The sequence below is a fragment of the Monodon monoceros genome, unplaced genomic scaffold (assembly GCF_005190385.1).
Source record: "Monodon monoceros isolate NGI ecotype Baffin Bay Population unplaced genomic scaffold, NGI_Narwhal_1 Super_Scaffold_18, whole genome shotgun sequence".
NCBI classification, from domain to species: domain Eukaryota; kingdom Metazoa; phylum Chordata; class Mammalia; order Artiodactyla; family Monodontidae; genus Monodon; species Monodon monoceros.
The window spans coordinates 51,891,048-51,911,304 of NW_021703774.1; the positions used below are offsets into that span (position 1 = coordinate 51,891,048).

The 20,257-nt window shown below is 39.2% G+C and overlaps 1 protein-coding gene and 1 pseudogene across 14 annotated transcripts in view; one reads left to right on the forward strand and one right to left on the reverse strand.

Annotated features, from left to right (window-relative positions):
- Window positions 1-20,257, reverse strand: part of PAPPA2 (pappalysin 2) — a 556,585-nt gene that overhangs the window by 470,265 nt on the left and 66,063 nt on the right. For 3 of the 14 annotated variants that reach the window (XM_029227414.1, XM_029227410.1, XM_029227418.1), the window contains exons 1-2: window positions 13,469-13,496; window positions 12,821-12,928 (exon numbers count right to left, since the gene is read on the reverse strand). The exons of 6 other annotated variants lie outside the window; for them this stretch is intronic. The gene's annotated coding sequence lies outside the window, so the exon portion shown is untranslated. Of the gene's footprint in view, window positions 1-2,613; window positions 3,043-12,820; window positions 12,929-13,468; window positions 13,524-20,257 lie in introns of those variants that run through there. 5 more of the 14 variants (XM_029227413.1, XM_029227411.1, XM_029227416.1 and 2 more) reach the window with 3 other exon arrangements.
- LOC114897853 lies at window positions 12,579-13,348 on the forward strand (annotated as a pseudogene).

Genomic DNA, 20,257 nt, shown 5'->3' on the forward strand with positions numbered 1-20,257 from the left:
TTTAGGAACCTGATGTTCATGTACTCACTGCCCCTATCCCCATGACTGACACTGCCACCACTCTAGGACTTTAGACTTGGAAATTTAGGAATCTTGATCTCTTTGCTTAATTCTTTATGGACTCAAGTATTTCTTTCATCAGATAGTTTTATGTGTCAGTAGCACTTGAGTTCAGTAGGCTTTGAAGGGCCAGCATGGGAACCTCACCATTATTTGCAGTACTGCACCTATGGGAAAATGTGTTACACATACACAAAAATAAACATGCAGCAATAGCAGCCTGTCTCCTTACCTTATCTCCACACTCAGGCCCTGCCCTTAACCCTATGCAAGGCACTGGACATCCAGCAGCAGTAAGAGGAAACACAGACTCATTTGCTCACCACTCCCTACACTTTTCTTCTTAGTTCAATTTTCTTTCTCCTGAATTACATCTTTCAACAGTTCCTTCAGAAAGGTTCTTTTGTGCTAAATTCTTTCAGTTTTATTTTGTCTGAAAATGTTGTTTTGGAGGGAGAGGAGATTTTATTCTTAAAGTTTAATTTGCTATAGAATTTAGGTTAATATTTATTTTCTCTTAACAATTTGAGGATATTTTCCCACTGTCCTTTGACTCCATCGTCTGTTGAAAAATCCCCAGCTAGTTGAACTATCATTCCTTTGTTAACTTGTCTTTTTTCTAAAGTTGCCTTTATTATATATTTTTTGTCTTTGATATTCTGTAGTTTCATTAAGATGGATCTAGATGTGTATTTGTTTTACTTATTTTGCCAAGAAACTTGTTGTGCTTCTTGAGGCTTAGGACTAATGTTTTTGTTTGTTTGTTTGTTTTTTTAGGACTCATGTTTTTAATCAATGAAAAATCAATGAAAAAATTCTTAGTTTCTCTATCTTTGAATATTACCTCTCCACCGTTCTCTTTATTCTTTCTTATTGAAACCCCTAGTAGATATATGTTTCATCTTCTTATATCTTCAAGGTCTCTTGATGTCTCATTTTTCCAACATTTTCTTTTTTTTTTTTCAGCACTTTCCTGATAATTTCCTCAGATTTATCTTCTGGTATACTAATTCTCTTTTTAGCCAGCATTTTTAACCTGTCTACTAATTTCAGTGTCTACACGTTTTCGTCTCTAAGAGTTTTTTTTTTTTTTTTAATTCATTTATTTTATTTTTGGCTGCGTTGGGTCTTCGTTGCTGCGTGCGGGCTTTCTCTAGTTGCAGTGAGCAGGGGCTACTCTTCTTTGCAGTGCATGGGCTTCTCATTGCAGTGGCTTCTCTTGTTGTGGAGCATGGGCTCTAGGCGCGCAGGCTCAGTACTTGTGGCTCGCAGGCTCTAGAGCACAGGCTCAGTAGTTGTGGCACACAGGCTTAGTTGCTCCATGGCATGTGGCACAGGGCTTGAACCTGTGTCCCCTGCATTGGCAGGCAGATTCTTAACCACTGTGCCACCAGGGAAACCTTCTAAGAGTTTTATTTATTTTTAAATATGCCTATTCTTTTTCAGAATCTTATGCTTTATGATATTATTCCTTCTTTTATGTCATTTTAAGCATACATGTTTGATAGTCTCCACCTAATAGTTCTATTGATGCACTGTCGTTCATAAGGAATTGTTCTCTACTATTTGATAATTTTGGAGTGTGAGCTTATCTTCATTGTGGCTTTATCTGTGGAAATCTTGCATACCCTAGGTTGAAGAAGTGTTCCTCCAGAGAGGTTTTGCATTTTCTTCTGCCAGCTGTGAGGCCCTAAATCATTTATATACTCTTCTCTGAGTTTAGGAGTTCCTAGCCAACCATTCATTTTCATAAGGTTTTTGTGTGCCCGGTGTTCAAAAGTAAGGAGTGGCTATCCTTGCTTTGAAAACATTTCAGTAAGGAATAAAAGTCCTTCTGCTGAAAGGTTCTCTGTAAAGAAGCCCAGTTTGGCCACTTCATATAGGAAGAAATTATACCTAAAGCATACAATGCCATTGGCAAGCTTCTAGTAAATTGAAATAAAACCAGATTTTTACTTCATTCAAATAGCCAAAATTAGGGCCTGAAGTTTCTGATCCTCCTACCTCTATGACTGGTCATAAAGATAAGTTATATAATTTAAATCCATCGTATCTCTGGGCAATACTACCATCTAAGTTTTTATGAGGATTACATGGGATTGTCCATGAACAGTACTTAGCACAGTACCTGACACATAATAAGTACCCAATAAATGTTATCTATTAATTTACCATCTAATTCTCAAAGAATCTTGTAATTAGGTATTCTTTCTGATACCTTATCTGACTGTCCCTCCTCTTCTAGCAGATAATAACATCTTCCATAGTAATCTATCACATGATTGAAAGGTTTTATTCTTTATGCTTTAATCACTGAGCTTCTTCTCTTCTACTGTTCCTTTGCCATTTATTGAATTTACTTGAAGAGAAATACAAAACTAGACTCAATGCTAAAGGACTGACAGACACTGAGTATAATAGGAAAATTACTATAATTCTGGATATATCACAGCTTACTCCATTTGAAATGTCCACGTATAATACTTGCTTTTATAATAAGACTATTGTCGACTTGTATTTGGCTAATAGTCCACCATGACCCTCGGGTCTTACCGGGTCTAAACATGCCATTCCCCTTCAGTCGTTTTTTCACCACTATGTATTTCCTCCTGGTTGATCTGCGGTAGGTGTTTACATTATGTTCCACACAAAATAAAAGACTTCTTTCAGAGAACTGCTTCAGATGCCTATGAATAAGAACGTCAAAAAGAGAAATCGTGCTGTACAGCAGAAACTAACACAACATTGTAAAGCAACTATACTCCAATGATAATTAATAAAAAAAGAAATCTTCCAAATATAAAGTTTCATCAGCTTGATATCACAATATTTTCTTTGCAATTATATATAACTCTCAGCAATGATGCAAGGAATGTTACTGAATTATGTATGCGTATTATATGTCGATTAAAAAAAGATATTACGGGGCATCCCTGCTGGCGCCGTGGTTGAGAGTCTGCCTGCCGATGCAGGGGACGCGGGTTCGTGCCCCGGTCCGGGAGGATCCCACACGCCGCGGAGTGGCCGGGCCCGTGAGCCATGGCCGCTGAGCCTGCGTGTCCGGAGCCTGTGCTCCGCAACGGGAGAGGCCACAACAGTGAGAGGCACGCATACCGCAAAAAAAAAAAAAAAAAAAAAAGATATTGCTAAAATATCCACATCTTAGATGAGTGAAAAATATATAAATCATCCTAGTGTTTCAAAGGTTTTGTGTTCTTTAAGTGTTTTGCGATGACTTCTTTGAGCAATTCCTCAAGATAATTTTAATAACGTCATCTTTGTAAATAAAGCTGCATGGGACAATAGAAAGATCCCTGGCCTGGGAATTAGGTGAGATGGATTACAGCCTGTTAACTGCTGATCTTCTGTGCAGCCTCAGGCAATTGATGTGTTCTTTTTGAACCTCAGTTTCCTCCTGGTCCACACTGAACTTCGCAGCTCTGATGTTCTAAGCAGAGCTGATTTGGCCAAACTTAGTTGCTTCCTGGGATTTAAAAATCTCTTCACAGGGCTTCCCTGGTGGCGCAGTGGTTGGGGGTCCGCCTGCCGATGCAGGGGACACGGGTTCGTGTCCCAGTCCAGGAAGATCCCACATGCCGCGGAGCGGCTGGGCCTGTGAGCCATGGCCGCTGGGCCTGCGTGTCCAGAGCCTGTGCTCCGCAACAGGAGAGGCCACAACAGTGAGAGGCCCACGTACCGCAAAAAAAAAAACAAAACAAAAACAATCTCTTCACAGCCCTGTGCTCACGCAGTGTCCACTCCAGTGAGGTACTTGGGGTGCTCTCCAAGCACGCATGCAAGCTCCTTCCCTTGGCAGATTGCATCTGAGCTGTGTCTGTGTGATACCCTTTTGATCCATAGCTGTGCTGTCTGCTTTTATGAGTCAAAAGAGTAGTTTCTGGTGCCTTTTGTAGATGTGCTTCAGCTACATGGAAATGCAACATTAGCAACCTCTGTTAATAAATACCTAAAGAAAGTATCTCAGCAATTCTGATGATGAAATGGTGCAGGGTCCCAGAGATCACTTAGAAACCCTCCCTCCATAAATATCCCTCATTTTTCATGTAAGAAAACATTGCTGCAGCAGGTTAGATATGGAGTAAGACTGGAATCCAAATCACTTGTCTTGGAGAGAGTGGAATTTTCACTGAAGCATGCTACTGCTTCCAAATATACCACAGTGTCAATATCAGGGATTAGGCACTGATATAAATAGAAAATATAAAAATATGTTCACAAGGCTTTACAGTGGACAAGCAACTTATACCTCTATTATTTCAATTGAGCCTCACTGCAAATTGCAGGAAGCTGACACTTGAAAGTGTTAACTTGCCCAATGTCGCTTAGCCAGGTGGTAAAAGAGCCAGACTTAGAGGCCAACTCCTCTAACCCTGGTCTTGTATGTTTCCTGGACGTAGCCCTGCCTTCCATCAAACAGGCTGATTACCAAGGAATGAAGTAGATCTTTCCACTGCCTCTGGCTGCTGAGGGATCAACCTGAAAAGGGTTGGTCCAGTTGGCAAAATACTCCAAGCTATTCACATGTTCTAATCTACCAAGATCAACACTATAATTAAGTTTACTTTTAGGAAACTTCTGAACAGGAAACCAATCAGAAGCTAGATATTCCAGCTGATTCTTTTCTTTTCTTTTTTCCTTTCTTGATTCTCTGAAATGGCTCGTTTCTAAACACTTAGTCATATTAATATGCAATTACATGAATGGGTGGTTCACACAGGCAAAATCACTAGATAAGCTATTTTTGATCCAAATTTTTTCATCAGATAATATTAATAATTCCTTATATTTACAATAAGGAGCTACAGCATAGTGGTTAAGCAGGAGAGCTCTAGTGGTCACATCAGGGTTCAAACCATGGCTCTGTAACCTCGTCACAGTTTTTGTTCATATAATGGAGATAAAATTGTCACACATACATCATAAAGTCATTAAGAGAATTAAATGTTGTAATACCTATAAAGGACTTAACATTGTACCAAGCACACAGTAAGCACACAATAAATGCTAGGTATTATTATTTATATAGTGGAGTGTCATATTATTCTCATTTTACAAACTGAGATTCAGAGAGGTTAGTGATTTTCCTAAAGGCACAAAGTTTTAAGTGGCTTTATGGGAATTTATTTGCTAAAGCCTTATTAAACTCTAATTCGAAAAGATATATGCACCCCAATGTTCATAGCAGCACTATTTATAATAGCCAAGATATGGAAGTGCCTGTCAACAGACAAATGGATTAAGAATGTGATGTATATGTACAGTGGAATATAACTGAGCCATAAAAAAATGAACTTCTGCCATTCTTAGCTACATGGATGGACCTAGAAAATATCATGCCTAGTGAAATAAGTCAGACAGAGAAAGACAAGTGTTGGATGAGATCACGTATGTGGAATCTAAAAAATACAACAAACTAGTGAATAAAACAAAAAAGAAGCAGACTCACAGATACAGAGAACGAACTAATGGTTACCAGCTGTGGGGGGGAGGGGCAATCTCGGGGTGAGGGAGTGGGAGGTGTAAGCTATTGGGTGTAAGATAGATTCAAGGATGTATAGTACGATGCAGGGAATATAGTCAATATTTTGTAACAACTAAATGGAAAGTAACCTTTAAAAATTGTATAAAAATTTGTTTAAATTATACAAATAAAAAATTTTAAATAAGAATATAAGAATAATACAAATGAACATATATGCCGAACAGAAACAGACTCACACCCAAAGAAAACAAACTAGTGGTGACCAAAGGCAAGAAGGATGGAGGAGGAGCAAATTAGGGGTATGAGATTAAGAGACACACACTATTATGTATAAAATACATAAGCAACAAGGATATATTGTACAGCACAGGGACTTATAGCCATTACCTTGTAATAACTTTTAATGGAGTATAATCTGTAAAAATACTGAATCACTATGCTGTAGTGATTACCTGAACCTAATATTGTAAATCAACTATACTTCAATAAAAAATTAAAATTAAAAAAAACTTATTAAAGATGAATTCATATCAGGCTGAGAGCAAAAACAAGAATGGGGGAGAGAAGAAGAGGAATGACAGATTGGCTGGGTGGCAGGGACCCCTGAACGACCACATAACAGAGCTCTGAGCTGAATGCTGCCAACTTCATACTTTTGCTATATTTAATAAGTGACCAGTCCGTGCCGCCCTGCTTTACCTGAAGTGGCTTGGTTTTCCCTCAAAGCACGACAACCACAGACGAATCAGATCAAACAGAATGACACATTTATTAAGATAGCCTCTAGGCGAAAGGCCAGTTGTGTCTAAGCCTCTACCGTGTGACATAAATCTGTTTAAATTTGAGAGCACACCAGTCATGTGGGCACAAACTTCTTTTCTTAAGGGTTAGGAATACTCTTAGCTGACAGTAAGAAAAAAGTCCACTGAATTATCAACTAAATTACCTATGGCATTGTTGTTGTCCTTTTAATTTTCAATCCATCTTGGACTGGTCAGTACTTTGTTCAACAAGTCTACTGTTGCTGGTTTAACAACAATGTCAAACAATGTACTATGGAAGTATCTAAACCCTTATTCTCAATTTCTGTTCTTATCTCTTTACAGAGCAGTAAGAAACAGTTTGTGTACTGACACATACTTCTAACATTTTGAGAAGCATTGGCATAAATAAAAGGACAGTTGTTATCAAGTTCATGAGAAATTCAGAAGTGATCCCAGGGTTAATTTGGAGGCTCCATGTCATTAAAAAAGACCCAGGCTTTTTTTTTATTATCCCATTTTGCCAGCCACAGGGTATTTGTTTCTATCCTCAGGCTTGTAATCTAATGGCCAAAAGCTCTCTGAGGCCACGACAGCACCTCCTCACTCAACATGACCCAAAGCAGGAAGAGAAGAATGAGAGCAAAGGGGCTTTCACCTCATGTGGTTCTGTATTCACTCAAAGAGGAATATCTTGTCTAGAAGGTCTAGAAGCACCCCCAAAGGTCCCCCAACTCATCCAGAACTGCCCCTATACCCAACATGCAAAGAAGAATGGGATCTCTGTGGTTGAATGAGGCCAACAAGGGTCCCGTCCCTTGAGGCTCCACAGCACATTGCCATATGAACAAAGCCAGGGACTTTGGCAAGGAAGAAACAGGAATGGCTGTTAGGTGAGAAAAGAAGTGTCTGCCACAGAAACCTTAGCTCTGTCCAGACCACAGGAGGCTTAAAGAAGTTTGCCCTCAGGGAAAACGTGGCTTTCTGCAAGGATAAAGTAGGTGCTCAACTTTTTTAAGGTGATATACCTTCTTATCCACTAGAAACTTCTGGAATTCAGAAACAACCAGAAGGCAGATCTCCCATCCATTACCTCCTGAGGTGATTTTTTTTTAACTTCATAAGTCTCCTTTTCCTTGTTTTTAAAAGGGGCTTATAACAGGACTTTCCTCAGGGATGTGTTACGAGGATTTTAAAAGTTAATAGAAAGCACTTAGAAAAGGTCTTGGCATGTGGCAAGCTCTAAATAAACCTCACCTTACTGTTGTTGCTAAGTGATTACTGAGAATAACTGTGAGTTTCTACATAACCCGGGGTCAGTGTTAGAAAATCCTGAGGGCTTGAGAGTTTGGAGATACGTAGGGCAGTTTCTGGGGCTCGTTTCACATGAACACGTGATAAGGAAGGACTGAGCACGCAGAGGGAAATGTTATGGGCAAACGTGTAACTTCTGAAAGAAGAATATCAAGGTACTCACTCTGAATCAGCGGAAACTCAGGAGACCCAAATTTGTCTTAGAGTCCAGCAAAACCCAGTGTGAAATTACAGGCGCTTACAGAGTCTTGCTTCCCCTAAGTCACTTTGGGGGCTTATTTGAAGAAGTTCCGCAAAGAGCTGTGGAGCACTAGAGCTGTGATCTGCCCTTAGCGGTGGTGCTGAGGTTGTGATGCTGTGCTGTCTACTGGCCAATGAGCTATTCCAGGAAGCAAGAAATCCGGAATGGCCCAGAGGACCTTTCAAAAGCTGTTGACAGGAACAACTGGGAGTTACCACAGCCAGCAGAAAAGACTGCCCGGAGTTACTGTGTGCAACAATATAGGGTGGAATGGTCACCAGGAGCTGGGGCTACTGGCCTCTCCTATCACTGAGGGCCATAGACCACAAGTTTCTAAAAGACAGTTCTGGAAACTGCCAATGGAACTGACTCTTATTATTCAAAGCAGCAGACCCTAGGTCGGAACTGGAGATCTTATCGCTCAGAAAGTCTTGCCCTCCTCACCATCAGTTCAGGGGATCGAAGTGGTGGTAATTAAATAGCAAACTGTAGAGGGAACAGCATGGGCTCGGAGTCAAAAGACCTGGACCTGAGTTCTGTGTTTTTCTTTCTGTGACCTTGCTTAAGTCCCTTAATCCTCTGTGCTTCAGAGTATTTAATAGATTAATATATATATGAAAATGCTTTATAACATATAAAGTACCAAGAAAATTAAAAACATTGTAATCATTATTTTTTCAGTATGTTCTTAAATGAAGAGCAAGATTAACAATTTTTCACAAGAGAAACTGAAGGGAATAGAGCCCTAGAAAAACTGAGTGGGGTCCCAAGCCAGTTTTAGAGACCTTTAACAGGAGCCTAGCTGAAAGTTCAGGTGAGGTTTGGAGAATGAGAGCCTCACCAATGACTAGGATCAGATTCAACTTTGTGATCTCAAGTCCTTGAGCTTCTGCATAGATGTGGTACGAGTTTTCAGTTGCTTAATGGGCTTGAAATCCCATTTTGTTTCAAATGGAAAACTGCCTGAATGTTTCCTGAAGAGGGTTTTTTAGAAAAAAAAAAACAAACAACTTAAGCATAACATATCTGTGGTTGATCTTCTGTCAGTATAGTCCCTTCCAAAGTTCCCTGGGGAAACCAGAAGGCAGCAATGCTCCAGCAGCTGGGAGAGAAGGACACATTACAAGATGTGATCACAGCTGCTGTGTTGAGTCAGGACACCCTTTTGAGATGTGCAGACTGGTGCTTCTGTGAGGGCAGCCGTGCTCTGCACCCTCACCACTAGTCTGGAGGATTTCCTGCACACATCCAAGTAGTGACACTACCTACTTCCTTGGGCACCGTCTTCTATCTTGGAAACTAGTGGTGCTTCTGAAGGACTCCATCTGCCTATTCACTTTGAGTTTCCACTGCACCGGCATCTGGGATTCAAAACTATTCAATCTACTGACAACAGAGTCTTTCTTTAAAAAGAGAGAAAGAGAGAAAGAAAAAGAAAAACAACCACTCAAGAATCCAAACACTATCTAAAATGAAACAGAGAAACAGCATTCTTTCTGTTCTGTTTTTAAATAGAGCTTTCCACACCCCACGTGTATATGCTATAATTAGAAAGTGTGTTGTAGAAAGGGTGTTATGATCACCCTCTAAAAATCTTGTTTTGTAATCTGACTTTACCATATGATATTAATTTGGAGAAAGTAAAAAACAGGAAAGCAGCTACAGCACAAAGAGGTCTACAGTGCAGTGCTATGGAGTATCAGAGGTAAAAGGAATAGCTAAAATAATAATAATAATGTCTATTAATGTTTTTAGGCATGAAAGTGATGAAATTTAGTTTAAGTCCACATTGACTCTTCTCCAGACTATTGCAATAGACTGAATTGATTATCCCATTCTTTCCCTCCTCTGATTCAATCTCCAGAAATCATTGTCCTGAATCCCAAGTCTGCTCGTGCCCTTGTTCTGGTCAGAATCATTTTTGTAGATGCTCACCACCTACAGAATTAAGGACTGCTCCCAAATTTGGAATCCAAGCCACCTTCAGTCATTTTCTTCAGAGGTGATACTGCCTGCCCCAGGATGTGTTTGAAAATCTTTGGGGATTCTTTTCAGTGGTCAAAATGCCATGCAGCACTGATGGCTTTTAGAAGGCTGGGACCAGAGATGCACACTCCCTAAGATGACAAAGACCCATCCACCCCAAAAAACCAGTAGCATACCCATTGAGAAACTCGGAGACTAACTTTTCAAATTTCCCAACTTTATTTTCTACTCCTTCCTTTGTCATATCCAACTCTGCAGCCACCTTGACTAGTCCCATCTCTAACCTCAATTGGTGTACCCACAGTGGTCTCTAGTCTGAAATGTCCTTCCCAACTCAATGATCTTTGCCATTCTCAATCTTTCAAAACCCAGAATAAACTATTCCCATCGTACAATCAACATTAATTTCTCCATTTCTGTGGTCCCACATCACTTTGCTTATACCTCTACACTTATTGTATTCTGCCTTATATTATTGCCATTTTTATTACTCTATCTCCACTACCAAATAATACATTTCTGGAGGACAGGACCTGCCTTATTCAGCTTTATATACCTTGAACACTAAACACTGACTTAGTGCCTGGTACTTAGTAGATTTGTTGAATTTAATTGAATTACACTCATTATTTGTGAATTTTTTTTTCTGTCAAATGTATGTGAGGACATTCTAAATTTTTTAAACTACTAGTGGATTTAACATGTAAAGTCTTATTTTATTAGTTCTTCCTAGGCAAAAAACTGTTTGAATAACTTGAAAAAAAATGGTTGGTTTCCTGCCCCTGTAACTGAGACAGGGTTAAATCCTTTTAAAAGAAAGAGCCAAAAGGATTTAGTCTCTCAAAAGTCACAAGGGAAAGGAAAATATATTTTTCTGTGTGTTACCCACTGAGATCTTTGTGTACACATACCTCCCCAAATGACTAAACTTTACAAATTTCACTTGACTTTAATTCAACTTTCCAAAAAAAAAAAAAATTTTTTTTAAAGTCACCTTTGGACTGGGATGAAACGTGGAAAATTTCAACTCAAAGTCAGATTTTTTTTTTTTTTCTAGGAAGCTGTGAGCAAATAAAAACGAGGTTTGGTGGTAGCATTTTACCCATCTACCATAGACGGGTCACTGCCAGCACGATACTTGTTGATGAGACATTTGGCAAAAGGCCTGCTGCAGAAATACAGTCTGTGACTTTATTTTGCTGGAGATTTCATCTGTGAGGATTTTCTTTTCCAGTTACAAAGTTCTCCCAAGAGGGACATAGCTTCTTTTTGGAAACCTGTGAAATGTTGGCAAGTCTTGCCCTGTTTACCATGGAAATTTGTACTTGGATGGAATTACAGTGTATGACCTGGTACAAACATAGATGGACGTCTGATGCCTGCTATTTTCTCTTCATATTGATTTGAAAATTATAAGTCATAGAATCAGATCAAGTAACTTTGATCTTTCCAGTTCATTCGTTCACCGTGGCATACAGTCATACCTGTATAGACTTGAGAATAGATTGGCAGATGACAGAACATACGTTACTATTAAAATTTATGGGATTGGTTATAATTAATCTACAGAGGGTTGCCTGAAAAGGGAGTAGACTATTTGTAAGCATGGATGATTTAATATTGGCTTATCTATTGTTTTTTTCTTAGGAAGTTCTAAAATATCATATGGCTTCAAAATTGCATTGATGGGTTATATTGTTTTTAATGAGAAAGAGAAAAATGAACTAGCCTTGCCTGTAAACAGAAATTATCTGCTTTCCTCTAAATAACTGTTTAAAGCCTCTGGCCCAGAATTGTGTAAGAAATTTGTTTTTATGTCTTTGGGAAATAGTTAACAGTCTCACTCAGGACCTCATCACTTCTTGCCAGGATTACTGCCATAGTTTCTAACTTGATCCTAGACCACGGTTCTCACACCCCACCCTCAATCTATCTGCCACACTCCTATTGGCACTGTCATTCAAAAATCAGATCTGATCACCCCCAATCCAATGGTTAAAACGCTTCAAAGGTTTTAGGAGTGCTTTTAGGAGAGAGTGCCAAGTTAGCATGGCATGCAAAGCTCTAGCCTAGCCTTCCCCCTTGCCTCACACTACTCTCACTCGATAGTCCACTGTATACATGTCACTCTCTAAGTTTTCACTCAGTTGTGCCTCTCTGCCTTTGAACCAGCTGCTCCCAAGCATATAATGTCACCTCTGGAACTCCCTGCTCTATCCATGGCTTGCTCCTATTCATCTTACAGCTCACGTGCTACTTCCTCCAGAAACCAACCCAAATTTTCTCATCTAGCCAGGGTGATGCCCACGATGTTCCAGTAACACTTGTGCTTATCTCCAGAATGGCAGCTATCACACCACATTGCATTTTAATAGCATGGAAATTCCAGGAGACCACATTTTATCCAGAGCCTAACAAATATCCTGGCATGTAGATGGTACTCAATATAAACTGATCAAATTGTGAATGAACAAAAGGAGAATGAAGGAAAAAAATGTTGAGGTTTACATTATACTTGTTTTTCTGGTTATACTTTGAGACACTGATAGTCTTGAATTTGCCATTTTGAAAGGATCTCAATGATCAGAAATTATTTTTTCTCTTTTTACCACTTTGAGAAAACAATGTAAATTTAAGAACCAAGTTGACTTCAAAGAAAGTTTAGGCAAGCTAAAAAGGATTGAAGAATGCTCTTTTCATGGCCCTCACAGCCATGACTCATGATCCCAAGAAACATCTGAAGCATGTAACAACTCCAAAGCATTGGGTGCTGATAAACTGACCAATGTGTTCATTCCTCGTCCATCTACCAGGCCCCACAAGCCTGAGAGAATGTCTCCCCCTCATCGTTTTCTAAGGAACAGACCTGAGTATGCTCTGACAGGAAATGAAGCAAAGATCTGCATGCAACAGTTCATTAAGACTGATGGCAAGGTCCAAGCTGATATAACCTACCCTGCTGGTTTAGGAGATTTCATCAGCCTTAACAAGACCAGGGAGAATTTCCATCTCTCTATGACACCAAGGGTCACTTTGCTGTTCGTTGTAGTACACCTAAGGAAGCTAAGCACAAATCGTACAAAGTGAGAAAGATCTTTGCGGGCACAAAAGGAATCCCTCATCTGGTAACTCATGATGTTCATACCACCTGCTACCCTGATCCCCTCATCAAGGTGAATGACACCATTCAGGTTGATTTGGAGACTGACAAGATTACCCATTTCATCAAGTTTAACGCTGGTAACCTGTATACGGTGACCAGAGGTGCTAACCTGGGAAGAACTGGTGTGATCACCAACAGAAAGAGACCTCCTGGTTCTTTTGATATGGTTCATGTGAAAGATGCCAAAGGCAACAGCTTTGCCTCCTGGCTCGCCGACATTTTTGTTATTGGTAAAGGCAACAAACCACAGATTATCTCTTCCCCAAGGAAAAGGGATCCACCTCACCATTGCTGAAGAGAGAGAAATAAGAGACTGGTAGCCAAATAGGGTGAAATCAGCTCTAGGTTATGTGATTGAAAAGGTCTTTGTACTTAACTGAAGATTATATGGCATTATTTTTTTTTTTTTTTTTTTTTTTTGCTGTACGCGGGCCTCTCACCATTGTGGTCTCTCCCGTTGCGGAGCACAGGCTCCGGACGCGCAGGCTCAGTGGCCATGGCTCACGGGCCCAGCTGCTCCATGGCATGTGGGATCTTCCCAAACCGGGGCACGAAGCCGTGTCCCCTGCATCGACAGGCGGACTCTCAACCACTGCGCCACCAGGGAAGCCCTATATGGCATGATTAAAAAACAAAAATAAGAATGGCACAAACCATTTAAGAACTTAATATTAATTATTAATACAATCATCATTCAAATGATTTTGTGACCCTTTGCACTGTGTACATTATATTGACCAACCCCGAGCACCTAAAATAAAAATGTCGACTTTAGTTTGTGATGAATAAATTGCCTTTAGTTATTCCATAGATAGTGGCAACTATCAGGATAAAATCATTTTTAATTCACTTGAATATAAAACAATTAACATAAGTGATCTTCTTTAGCATTTTTGGTAAAAAGTATTTTATTAACTTGAACCAGCAATAGGGTTTACAAATCCCCCTCAGAATTGAAACAATCTGCTTGCAGGATCTGTGACTTTTCCACTTGTTTTGTTTCATTCCTGCATATGCATTGACAGTTCAAAAGCCCAGTCTTTAATTCTAGTGGCAATAAACTCAACTCCAGTCCAGAACTTGTACTACCTGACATCTTCCACCCAGTCTCCAAGGGATAAAAGCAGTGCTTGAAATCAGCCTTCTTTGTAAAAAAAAAATCTACAGTGTGATATGAAATGCTAGAATGCTACAGTGTGATATGAAATGCTAGAATTTCTAGCCCCCAAAATACATCCCGCCCCACCTCCTGCCCTTACCGGTCAATATCTGAAATTACTTTACCAAACAGAAACACACGGTATGAGGGAATAGTCTTAAGATGTCAAAGAGATTATTCACTGATTTAAATTCACACTGCCTATTATGTTTCCCTTTTTGCCTTATTTGCCAGGAGGCTCAGAGCCAAATTTATTATTCAGTTGTAGTAAAACTTTTCTATTTCCTGCTTCTGTTAGAAGTCTCATCCCCTTTTCTATATTTTATGGATTAATGTACCCTCAAAAAATCATATGTTGAAGCCCTAATCCCCCAGTGTGGCTAAATTTGGAAATAAGGGCTTCTAAGGAAGTAATTAAGGTTAAATGAGATCATAAGGGTGGAGCCCTGATCCTACAGGGGTAGTATCTTTACAAGAAGAGACACTAGAGAGTTGGCTACTCTCCTTCTCTCTCCCTCCCTGCATACACACCAAGGACATGTGAGGACACTGCAAGAAGGCAGCCAGGAAGAGAGCTCTCACCAAAAACCAAATGAGCCAGGACCTTGATCTTGGACTTCTAGCCTCCAGAACTATGAGAAAATTTCTGTTGGTTAAGCCACCCACTCTACAGTTATGCCCAAGCTGACTATTACATACACGATACATGTCTTCTCTTGTTATCTCTTTATTGCTTACCTGGCACCCAGTCTCTCATCTCTGGTCACCATAAACTCTGCTATGCTGCATCTCCTGTCACCCACCCACCAGTTACGAAAACTTTGAAAAAATATTTCATAAACTGAATGAAATTAAGAAAGATAGTAACTCAGCACAATAATTTGGAGTCTACCCTCAAACTATACTTGCAACCTTAAAATTAACCTTGTCTACTGCTTTCCTAAGAGTGACCTCTATAATTTTATAAAAAGCAATGATGACTTTTTTCTTATTATACTTTAGTGTCCAGTTTTATAAGTGATGTTTCTGTAAAACTGGCAAAATTAACAAGCATGATACTGTGGCTTAATTTCATGGGATGGTGTGTCCTTATTGAACACAGAAACCACCTTACTCCTACCCCATTTTCTTTTCATGTTTTTCCATTTTTTCTAATGTTTAATGTGATCCACAACCCTGCCCCACCCCTCCATTCTCAGGCCTCTCCCTCCCAACACACACTGTCAGCAAATGATCTCAGTATTGCCTATTTCTTTGATATCATTCAGCTTAACTTGTGAAAACTGTCTTCTTCTCATAAGACATACTCCAGATAGCCAGACTGTAAGCATTATAAACTACAAGCTCTTCTAAAGGAAGTACAGAGGTTTAGAACTACAACAGGCTAGTAGTGTTTGATTAATAGATTTTGTGTCAAGAAAAACAAAAATCATTAAGATAATAAGTTTCCACTATAGCTCACATGCTTAAAACTTTCTTTAAAAATTCTCCTTGTAGGGGCTTCCCTGGTGGCGCAGTAGTTAAACATCCACCTAACAATGCAGGGGACACAGGTTTGAGCCCTGGTCTGGGAAGATCCCACATGCTGCGAAGCAACTAAGCCCGTGAGCCACAACTACTGAGCCTGAGCTCTAGAGCCCGTGAGCCACAACTACTGAGCCCGCATGCCACAACTACTGAAGCCCACACGCCTAGAGCCCATCCTCCGCAATGAGAAGCCACCGCAATGAGAAGCCCACACACCGCAACAAAGAGTAGCCCCCGCTCACCACAACCAGAGAAAAGCTCGCGCGGCAACGAAGGCCCAATGCCACAAAAAATAAATAAATAAATAAATAAAAATAAAGTTCCCTTTAAAAAAAAAAAAGAAAAAATGGCCACTCTCCTACACCACTCACAGCAAAGCATTTCTTGAGAACAATTTAGCATTATTTATTTAAAAAAAAAATTCTCCTTGTAAGTTAAAATGTTCTGTATTTGCATTGAATGAAAAATTGTATTACTGGAATATTTGAGAAAAATCCATTGAGACATTTTTTTCCTTAGGTGTGGAAGCAAAGAAATAATATTAAATTTTTCAAAATTCAGTTATTTTTACAAAAACAACTGAAAAGTGGTTGAACTTTGTTGATTCCCGTGTGGATAGACTTCAGTGTGAGGTAATTTTCGTGAAACACAGGAAAAGTAATAAACTAAAGTTGAATGTGATTTGAAAATACTTTATGAGCAACTAAAAAAAAATTCTTAAAGCTCTCTTGGATAAGCTTGTCAAGATTAGCCTCTTGGCATTTAGAAGTTGAATAAAGTTAAATGACTCAAGATGTAATAGTGCCCAAATAGAGAATGATTATTTCCACTTAGCTGTGAAGCATGGATACAAGTATTCCTCTATACAGGGTATTAGAAAAGACCATTGGTCAGGAAAGTGAGCACCAGATATCACTTCTTTAAGAATTAAAGTACTTAGTGTTTTCTAGAAATGTCCCAGAAGAGCTTACCAGGCCTGACATTCACAGTCATCGACTCTCCCATACAGATCTTTTTAGTTTTCTACCCGACAGTCCTATCACAGAACCTAATCTCCAGAGAAACTGAACCCCTCCTTGACAGCACTATCTAATGTCTTCTACCCAATTTATGCCCTGTATCACCTTGCTCTTTTCTTCATAATACTTATCACTGTCTGAAGGTATCTAATTTATTTGTTTACCATCTGTTCCTTGTCTCTCAGAATGAAAGTCTCATGAGAACAAAGATTTTTCCTTGTTTAGTGCTGACTATCCAGGGTCTAGGACAGTGTTTGTCACATAGTAGGTACTCTATAAATATTTATGGAATGAATGAATGAATGGATGAAATTTTTATTTCCCATAAACATCTGGACTTCACTGCTTCTGTGCCTTGGCATATAAATTTTCCTCCATCTAGAATGCCTGTACTCTCCTTCCACTCTACATCTTCACGGTCCAATTAAAATTTTATAGCATCTAGGCCTGTGTGGGAATTAACAATGTGCAAGCTTCAGCTCCCTTCAAAGAGTGGAGGATATTTAAGGGATCAGCCTGTGATGTGTTCTTTTCACACACACAGACACAAAAGTGCACATGCACACACATACATACACACAAACTAGCACAGTATCACTCGGTAAGCATTTATTACATTAATTAATGAGACTAGTGTACAATTCAAGTTCTAAATGTGATTTCATCTTAGCTAGAAATATAACAAGAAAAGCGGACCCATCATTTGGTTAGTGCTGTGGCATGGCAGGAGAAATATATCAATTACTTGTGTTCAGTTCACACAGAAACAGCAAGGGTGGCAAAATTCTGATGTAAATTCACATCATTAGTTAATAAACTTTTGCTCAGTTGTCCCCTGCCAGGCTCCTGGGACATATCCAGGACTCCCTACGGCATTCCATGAGTGTTTGGAAAGAGAGAAGGAAAGAAGAAAAAACAGAATCTTCCCAAATCTACATAAATCTTCAGGGGCCTCCTGTCCATGGGTTTATGTCAGGGTGACCTCTGTTTTGCCCTGCTTGGAGAATCCACCTTGAACGGGTCAGTCGTGGTTTATGAAGACAGAAAGAGAAATGCATTTGTTCATCTCTTGGACTGAAGGATCTTAGTACCAGGTCAGTCATTCTAGTCCCACTTATTTTTCCAACCACCAAATTCTCTTTTCTCATCCCTCTCCCTCCACGCACTCAGTGTCTAACAGCCTATTGAGTAATAAATTCTTTCAACTACACTCTAAGAATTCTCATAACTTGTAATGATAGCGAGTCCTCTGACTATAGAAAGGTCAATGTTTAATCTCGTCTTTTTCTCTGTGTCACCTCTATGCTCATTCTTTGCCTTATAACACAAAAGCATGTCCTTTTTATTTCAAGTTGCTGTGTAAGATCTGCAGCTGGGTCTAGAGGTAAATGTCACCTGCAGATGATAGCATGGTTGGTGCGTTTATTTATTTTGTTTTTTTTTTCACAAGTGTGAATGGTGAGTTACAAACTGGCCAATGATTCCCAAGGTTCATTTTGTGATACCTATGTTGTAATACCCCAAAAGGTATCTAAAACTCTTAAAACTAAATTAATTTGGATTTACCTTTAAATTTCTGAAATAAATATGGAACAATAGCATTTCTTGACACAAAACCTAACAAAAGTTGCTGTATCTCCCAACAGATTAGGAACTGTTTATTGTTCTCAGAGACAGACTCAGTCCATTTCATGAATATTGTTCGGTTACTTAGCACCGAGTTTAAATGTTTTCTGATGATAATAAATGAATTTGTGTTTGTTGCATTCAAAGTCATTGTATTTTAAAATATTGACTCTCCTTTAAGCCCTTGGTTAGAAAGCTGATGCGTGGAAAGGTTACAGAGGCAACTGTTAGGAGCTGCGTCCTTACCTCCAGGCTTCAGGCTGCCCTGCAAACATTAAACAGTACAAGAGTTACCTTGTAGTCAAGGAAGAGGGATCCATATCCAGTGACACTAATCCATTCTACTGATGATGGTTAAGAGTGAGACATGACTATGGCCTACTCACAAGACTGCCTTTAAAAATGGTTTAAAACAGGGGTTCCGCGGCCTGTTAGGAACCGGGCGCACAGCAGGAGGCGAGCGGCCGATAAATTTCATCTGTGGCTCCTCACCACTCCCCACTGCTCACATTACCCCTCACACCCCGCTGTTCGTGGGAAAATTGTCTTCCCCGAAACTGGCCCTGGTGCCAAAAACATTGGGGACCGCTGGTTTAAAACATCATATACAAATTGGAACATGAATTAGAAGAAGAGATAGGGAAAGGTTATTTGCACAGCCTGAGCCAACTGCATGTACACAGAGCTGGAAAGTATTTTGTTTAGTACCAGTGCACTCAACACAAATAACATTTAGTACTTATTCATGATATTTAGAACTTATTACGTAGTATTTATTTAGTACTTAGTATCTGCCAGGAATTGTTCAAAGTCATTTAACATACTAATCCTTTAAACCTCCCAGGAGATAGTAGAAGGTAGCTACTTTTATTGTTTTCAACATTTTACAAATGAAGAAACAGACACAAAGAGAATAAGCAACTTGCCCCAATGCACAGCGGTTGCATTGCTGCAGACAACCTCAAAGAGGCAGCAGACTAGTCTAGATCAGTACAGACTAATGTTACCAAAAAGGGTACAATACCTTCATCATCACTAGAGGAAGACATTCCACAGTTACCAAAATAAGAAGCCATGTAAAACCATGCAGAAAAAAATCATGCATTTGTTATGGACAAATCAAATCACCAAGAAACTTGGTAAATACTATAATGACGGATTTTCCTCAATTATATTTAAGAGGGAGTTAGATATAACCTTCTTAGCATGTCAGCTGCAAACAGGTATGCAAGAAAGAAAATGAACAAATATCAAGTAACGCCATCAGGCATCATTGAACAAATGTCACAATGATCATGAAGGTACTAGAGGTGTTTTGAAGAATCTTCAATTATTCCTTCAAGTCATTCATCACTTAAGAATAATGGACTACCTCCAAGTCCAGCACAAAACCTCCTTCAGAAAATGTGAGAGGCTATAGCTACATAGCGATAGCTATATCAGCTACTTAGCTGTAATGGCTATAGTTACGTAGCTATAGCTATATCAGTTACTTAGCTATAATGTAGGTCAGAGTTCCGTTACGGGTTAATTGCTTTCTTCGTTTTTGTACGCGAGTTAAGGAAAATGAATGAAAGGAAACACTTGCCTTATGAGATACAGGTTTGATGTTATACTCAATGAAATGATCACAGGAAAGGCACCATTTCTAATCTATTCAATTTCTTAGCAGATCACTTGGACAAGTATATAGCCTTAACTAAAAATCCTGTTTGGCACATAAGAACTACAAATATATCATTAATACTGATTAATTTTTTAAAAGGAAAATACAAAAGTAAAAATTGAAGTAAACCTGCAAATGAAAAAATAAATGATATAAACATATTTAATCATCTAGAAGCAATATTAAGACACTTGGAGATATGCAGAACATTTAACCATAATTTCAAATAACT